This window comes from Neomonachus schauinslandi, unplaced genomic scaffold (genome assembly GCF_002201575.2).
Source record: "Neomonachus schauinslandi unplaced genomic scaffold, ASM220157v2 HiC_scaffold_161, whole genome shotgun sequence".
In the NCBI taxonomy this organism is placed as follows: domain Eukaryota; kingdom Metazoa; phylum Chordata; class Mammalia; order Carnivora; family Phocidae; genus Neomonachus; species Neomonachus schauinslandi.
In genome coordinates, this window is record NW_025408862.1 from 1 (window position 1) to 8,038 (window position 8,038).

Sequence of the window (8,038 nt, forward strand, 5' to 3'; positions counted from 1 at the left end):
CCCGATGCGGGACTCGATCCAGGGACTCCAGGATCATGACCTGAGCCAAAGGCAGTCGCTTAACCAACTGAGCCACCCAGGCGCCCCCTGAATCTATTTTTTAATTTTTTAGTTGTTCTTACTGCTTTTCTTCCTCTTATGGTTAGAATATAGGTTTTGACAGGAAACAATGATTAGGACACATTTATCTCTCAGAGATGGTTCTACTAAACAGGACATATTTACAAGCTGTCAAATGAATCTTAAAATGCGTTGAAAACCCAAGTTCTATGGAGTGGAAGGGTGAAGCCCATCAGGCTGGACTATGGCAGGGGAGTGACCCGTTGTAATGTAGGCAGGAAGGACCAGGGAGGTGGATCCCAGCGTCAGTGTGAGCCGGTGTGGAAGGGTCAGCATTTCCTTTAAGCCCCTATGACAAAAATCTGTACTGCATGGGTGGGACTGCTTCTAGGAAGCCCCCCTCTAAGCCCCTAATGGATGCTTACACTTCCATCAAATCTGTGCTCCTAGTCCGTTGTCACTCACACAGCCAGCCTACTGCTCTGGGGAATTCTGCCAGTGACTTCCTGCCATCTTCAATGTGGCTTTTCTGGGCTGTGATGACTTTCTCTGGGCTGCCTCAGAAACCCAGCTGTTCTCTCTTTCCCTTATTATAGCTGAGTGTAGGCTGTTGCTTTTTTCCTTTCCTTCCCTTTCCTTCCCTTCCCTTCCCTCCCCTTCCCTTCCCTTTCTTTTCTTTTGAGTCAGATGAAGAGATATTAAAAGGAAATCACAACGTGAAGTCACAGTTGTATGTTGCAGATATTAATGCTCCATGGGTGAGTTCCCTCCCCTGAGAGGCCATCTCTCTCTTTGGTCCTGAACCGGCAGCCTTCTTTGGCCCTGTAGGGGTATTTTTGGCTGTCCTTCGAATCTAGAGTCAAACCCCACCTTCACTGGGGCCAGGTGTAAGGAAAAAAGAGACTTATCTTGCACTCCAATGACACCATCTAATGTCCACACACGTTGAAGATGCAGTCCCACCTACCTGAAGACAAAGCTGACATTAATTCACAGGAAAATTAGGTTCTTGCTCTTCAAATTTCATCCAGAATAGAAGTTTGGCTTTCCCTTTGGGTTGAAACACTCACAGAAGTGTTTTCTCAAAACAAGAGTTGTTTGCTCCAAATGAAAAATCAGAAAAATATTTTTTTTAATTTTTTTTAAAAGATTTTATTTATTTATTTGAGAGAGAGAATGAGAGAGAGAGCATGAGAGGGAGGAGGGTCAGAGGGAGAAGCAGACGCCCTGCCGAGCAGGGAGCCCGATGCAGGACTCGATCCTGGGACTCCAGGATCATGACCTGAGCCGAAGGCAGTTGCTTAACCAACTGAGCCACCCAGGCGCCCGAAAAATCAGAAAAATATTGAAAAATTTAAAATAACAGCATTCCTGTGTTTCCAGACATCAAGCAAATGCCTGTTCTTTTTTTAATTATTATTAACATATAATGTATTATTTGTTTCAGGGGTACAGGTCTGTGATTCATCAGTCTTACACAATTCACAGCGCTCACCATAGCACATACCCTCCCCAGTGTCCATCAGCCAGCCACCTCATCCCTCCCACCCCACCCCGCACTCCAGCAACCCTCAGTTTGTTTCCTATGATTAAGAGTCTCTTATGGTTTGTCTCCCACTCTGGTTTCGTCTTGTTTCATTTTCCCCTCCCTTCCCCTATGATCCTCTGTCTTGTTTCTCAAATTCCACATATCAGTGAGATCATATGGTAATTATCTTTCTCTGATTGACTTATTTTGCTCAACATAATACCCTCTAGTTCCATCCACATTGTTGCAAATGGCAAAGTGTCATTTTTGATGGCTGCATAATATTCCATTGCATATGTATACCACGTCTTCTTTATCCATTCATCTGTCGATGGACATCTGGGCTCTTTCCATAGTTTGGCTATTGTGGACATTGATGCACAAATGCATGTTCTTAAGTCATTTGCTAGCAAAGGGAATGGGGTGGGCAATGATTGACCAAGTGTAGCTGGGATCTTCTCCTGGGGGTGAGATTGCCATCCCTAACTCAAGTGGACATTGAGGTTCCATAAGGAGGAAGGATAAGTTAGGACTGGCTGCTAGGTAGGCAACCAGCCACAATTCTGGCGCCTCCTGTGTTCACTGATTAGTTACCCTAAGTACCTGATGTGTTAGTTACCTAACGCTGTCGAGCAAATGACCCCCCAGACGTGGCAGCTTAGTCATGCAAGATTCTGTGGGTCAGGAATTCGAGTGATGTGTAGCTAGTGGTTCTTGGGTCTCTCATGATGTTGCAGTCCTACCTGAAGGCTTGGCTGTGGCTGGAGGAGGTACTGCTGAGATGGTGCTCTCACAGACTGGCAAGATGATGCTGATGTTGGTACCTTTTATTAGGGCTGCGTCAGCAACCTCCCAACATGGCCGCTGGCTGCCCCCAGAGTGAGTCACTCAAGCAAACACACCGTGGAGGATGCCATGTCTTTTATGATCTAGCCTTGGAAGTCACACCCCTACATTTCTACAATACCCTATTGGTGACAGGCCACCCTGCCCACTGTAGGCGGGGACGACACAGGGCATGGATCCCGGGAGGTGGGGGACCACTGGAATCATCTTGGAGGTAGATACCATCCCCTCATCAAGTCCCTGATCGATTCTTATTTGGCCTTGTTCAAATCAATGCAAGCAATTTCCTATCGTCTCAGTCTTTAGCATTTTCTTTTGCAGAGACATTACAAATTCCCAGCAGTCATTGCTTCTGTTTAAAAAAACCTTGTTTGATACCTAATGATTTTTACTTGATGTATTTCATGTAGAATGTCATCAGAATTCATTTTTCTTTCTTTCCAGGGCCATATTGCCACTGAGATTCTACAGGCCCGGTTGCTGGGGTTTTCAAAGGCCTACTAAAATGCTTGAGACTGAAAAAAAGTACATTGTATCCAACATATGAAAATTACAAACTTGAATTTAAAAATTTTAGTATCTATACAACATACAAACTGACACCCACCTCAACTCTGATGTAGGGAATTGTATCTAATGTGGGTACCTTTTATTTTTTTATTTTTAAAATTTTTATTTATTTATTTAAGATTTTATTTTTTAAGTAATCTCTACACCCAGTGTGGGGCTCGAACTTACAACCCTGAGATCAAGAGTCACACACTCCACTGACTGAGCCAGCTGGGTGCCCCAAATGTGGGTACCTTTTTTTTTTTATTTTTATTTTTTTAAAGATTTTATTTATTTATTTGAGACGGAGAGAATGAGAGAGAGAGAGCACATGAGAGGGGGGAGGGTCAGAGTGATAAGCAGGCTCCCTGCCGAGCAGGGAGCCCGATGCGGGACTCGATCCAGGGACTCCAGGATCATGACCTGAGCCAAAGGCAGTCGCTTAACCAACTGAGCCACCCAGGCGCCCTGGGTACCTTTTAATGTAGGCTATGATATGAAATGTTTAATATTTGGTTGTGCTGTCCAAAGTAAAAATGTCTAGGGCCTACACAGGTCTTAAGAGGTCCTGTTCTTGTTTTTCTTTTATTAAAAAAATATTTGGGGGCGCCTGGGTGGCTCAATTGGTTAAGCAACTGCCTTCGGCTCAGGTCATGATCCTGGAGTCCCTGGATCGAGTCCCGCGTCGGGCTCCCTGCTTGGCGGGGAGTCTGCTTCTCCCTCTGACCCTCCCCCCTCTCATGTACTCGCTCTCTCTCATTCTCTCTCTCTCAAATAAATAAATAAAATCTTTAAAAAAAAATCGGGGGACACCTGGGTGGCTCAGTCAGTTGAGCGTCTGCCTTTGGCGCTGGTCATGATCCCAGGGTACTGGGATCGAGCCCGGCATCGGGCTCCTTGCTCAGCGGGGAGCCCGCTTCTCCCTCTCCCACTCCCCCTGCTTGTGTTCCCTCTCTCGCTGTGTCTCTCTCTGTCAAATAAATAAATAAAATCTTTAAAAAAACATATTTAAAAACAGATTAGACTTTTTTCCACCGAGTATTTCCCTGCCACAAGAGAATCCTGAAAGTTTTGGAATAAATCATTTATGGCATCCACATGTTAAGTTTAGGCTGAAGGGAAAAAACGTAATTACTGGGCGGATCACTTCAGGCCCTGCTGTTTCCCTAGGACACTGACAGAGTCATTAGGGATCAGATGTAGTCTTTCATGGGCTCTTCATTAGTACTTCCCAAAACAAGACAGCTCTAGAAGTGCTTAAATGACCCCTACTGGGTCTCCTAATTTTCTTGAAAAGAAAACTGGATTAAGAACCAGGTTCTTGGGGTGCCTGGGTGGCTCAGTCGTCGGGCGTCTGCCTTCGGCTCAGGTCATCATCCTGGGGTCCTGGGATCGAGCCCCACATAGGGCTCCCTGCTCAGTGGGGAGTCTGTTTCTCCCTCTCCCTCTGCCCCTCTCACTCATGCTCTCTCAAATAAATAAATAAAATCTTAAAAAAAAAAAAAGAACCAGGTTCTTGTGTGAGGCATTGAACTAGCAGACAGAGCCAAATATCACTGCCTTGAGACAAAGCTGCATAGATCTGAACAATTAGTAAAGTGGTGGGGTTTTACGATCAAAGGCCTTCAATGAGTAATTAATAAAGGATGCTTTTAAGAATACAAAATAGGGGCGCCTGGGTGGCTCAGATGGTTAAGCGTCTGCCTTCGGCTCAGGTCATGATCCCAGGGTCCTGGGATCGAGTCCCGCATCGGGCTCCCTGCTAGGCGGGGAGCCTGCTTCTCTCCCTCTGCCTCTGCCTCTCTCTCTCTCTCTCTCTGACTTTCATGAATAAATAAATAAATTAATTAAAAAACAAAATAAAGGACACCTGGGGGGCTCAGTCGGTTAAGCATCCGCCTTCGGCTCAGGTCATGGTCCCCGGGCCCTGGGATCGAGCCCCGCATCGGGCTCCTGCTCAGCAGGAAGCCTGCTTCTCCCTCTGCCGCTCCCCCTGCTTGTGCTCTCTCTCACTCTCTGTCAAATAAATAAATAAAATCTTTAAAAACAAAAGTACAAAATAAAGAAAAATTAAAATAATAAAACAAAAGAATACAAAATAAATAGTAATACCTGACAGCCGTGAGTGACTAGGGTCCAGCCCCACCTCCAAGCCTGGGAGGAATTTGTTTCTGTCTCATAGCAGGGTCAGGTCAGGACTTGGGGAGTCCTTGTTTCCCTATTTAAGCCATTCGGCCCCTCCACTGGCTCCCGTGGAAGCACTTAACTATTTACTTGCAGAAGAGAAGCGTGGGGGGGCTCTAACCAGAGCAGAGATTGCTGAAATCTTGTTGGTTTGCCAGCTAGAATCAGAATCAGACTCAACAGCAGTGCGTGAAGCGAGGAGTGTTTTTGGCTACAGGAAACAGAAAGAACAAACCGCAGAGGATTAAACAAAGGGGTGTTGATTTTGTCACTCAACAAGAAGTCTGGAAGTGGGCAGCAAGGGCCTGCCCTGGGATTCTGTGAGCCTCCTTTGGCCACAGCCCCAGATATCCCATCTGTACTCAGAACAGGAAGGGGGAGGAATGAACTCGGCCATATCCACATCTTTTTTTTTTTCTTTTTAAGATTTATTTATTTATTTGAGAGAGAGATCATGAATGGGGGGAGGGCAGAGGGAGAAGCAGGGTCCCCGCAGAGCAGGGAGCCCGATGCAGGACTCGATCCCGGGACCCCCCGATCATGACCTGAGCCAAAATCAGACGCTTCACCGACTGAGCCACCCAGGTGCCCCCATATCCGCATCTTTTATGAAGAAAATAAACGTCTTCAAGGACCTACCCTCAGGTCTCATTGATCAGAACAGGCCAGACTGGTAGTAGACCGGGGTTTCTTAAACTCAGTACTATGGACCTTTGGCCTCGGTAATTCTGTGGTGTGGGGGCCGTCCCGAGCACTGTAGGGTGTTCAGCAGCATCCCTGGCCTCTATTTACTAGATGCCGGCAGCCTCCAGTTGTGACAACCAAGAATGTCACAGGATTCCCAAAGTCCCAAGCCCTTCTCCCACCCTTGAGAACCACTGGATTTGACCAATCATGAGGCACTACTTGATGCTGGCTATGTTACCACCTTAAAAAAAAAATCAAAATGAGCAAAGGAAGAAAGAATAATACAATAAATAGTGTAATAACCCTCCCCCTGGATTCAATAATTTACATTTTGCTGTATTTGCTTTATCTATCTAGCTCAATCATTTGAAAGCAAATTGCAAACATCACATTTTGATCCCTAAAGAGTGATTCTTCTAGTCTTTCCTAAGAAGGGCATCCTCTTACACAACCACGATGCCATTATCATCCAGTACAATGAATAACCATAATTTTATCTATGATCCAGTCTACATTCAGATTTTCTTAATCATCCCAAGAATGTCTCTATAGCCGATTTATTTTTTGAACCAGGATCCAATAAAGATTTATGCTGCATCTCTCCCCCTCCCGCTCCCTCCCCCCTCTCCTCCCTTCCTCCCTACCACTCCCTCTCTCTCTCTGGTTGTCAAATGATCCTTTACTGAAACATTTTCCTTTCTAGTTTTTTTTTTTTTAAGATTTATTCATTTATTTGAGAGCAAGTGTGAGGGGGGAGGGGCAGAGGGAGAGCATCTCAAGCAGACTCCCCATTGAGCATGGACCCTGATGTGGGGCTCAATCCCAGGACCCCGAGACCATGACCTGAGCCGAAACCGAGAGTTGGATGTCCAACCGACTGAGCCACCCAGGCACCCCTCCTTTCCAGTTCTTAAGTAGCTGGACATTCCCCTGATACCATGGCGGTGGCGGCCGTCAACACTGCAGCCCACAGGCTGGGCCAGTCCCTAGGGTCTCGCAGTGGCTCCAGAGAGTTCTCTGGCCAAACACTAGCGGTGCATCTGTCGGGCAATGTTGACAATCTCACCAACGGGGATACTTCCACTGCGCCTAATGTTTTCCTGCTTCTTTCTGTCTCTTGGATGTCCTTGAGGATTTTGATGACCCGGGTGGAGGCAGAAGGTACCACCTCAGTGTGGGCCTGTCTGGTTCTGGATGCTCAGTGACACTGTCACCCTCAGACCCCTCCATCCATCGTCTGTTGCGTTGGCTATGTCGTCAGCAACTTTTATTGGACGGGGGCTGATCTTGGGGGCCGGGGCAGACATGGCACCGATGTCCCTACCAGTGTATCTCAGAGATATGACTTTGGAAAACCATAGTTAGGTGACCGTGGCTTAAGCCACCTCTGTAGGTATGTTGTCAGGCCAGGGGGCCTCTCCCTTTGTTGCCGAGGGGAGTGCAAACCTTCTCTCCCTTCACTCAACACTCCTTCCTCTCTCAGTCTAGGACAATGCTCTGCCTTATTTTATTTCCTAAATAGTGACATTGACTTTGGAGAAGCAGGCCCGCCGGATTCTGGATTCATCAGATTGTTTCCTCATGGATGTGCACCATTTTGAAAAATACAATACAAAGTAGAACAGATTTAATGTCTGGGATTCGCACTCCCTTCTCCACCCACCCCTCCCTTAGTCTTTCTGGCCCAGTTCACATCTCCACCGTGTCCTTGTGTTCAGGCTGAAGAGTTTACCTTCCTCTTCTCGAACCTCCAGCGGCGTCCATCAGCACCTACCACTTCTCAGCCTCCAAAACATAGGTGGACTCCGGCAGCTCTGCCAGCACCTTGGTCCAAGCCACCGATTTCCCTCCTCTTAATCCCCTAGCTGGTCCTTCTGCTCCCTCTGGGGCCCTGGACAAGCCACTCTCCTCCCAGCTGTGTGGGGCGCACAGATTTCCAGAAGGATGATGGCTTGAGCCCATGGCCGTCATTCTTCATTTCCAACTCTCTTAGGGCAAATGCAACAACCAGAAGGGGAAAGCATGTGGGGTGTGAAGGGCATGAGGAAGGGGGTGAGCTCAGGGACCCCTGGAAGGTGACTGAGTCTTTCCTCGTGCTGGTTTGCCAGACCCAGTTAGATGTTGAAAACCAGAAGCCCGCCCCCCTTAAAACCGTCCAAGGACCACACGTCCCACTTAGAGCAC

The 8,038-nt window shown here is 47.1% G+C and overlaps 1 pseudogene; it reads right to left on the minus strand.

The window, feature by feature from the left end:
• Positions 1–7,203: 7,203 nt before the first annotated feature.
• LOC123323669 lies at positions 7,204–7,322 on the minus strand (annotated as a pseudogene).
• Positions 7,323–8,038: the final 716 nt, after the last annotated feature.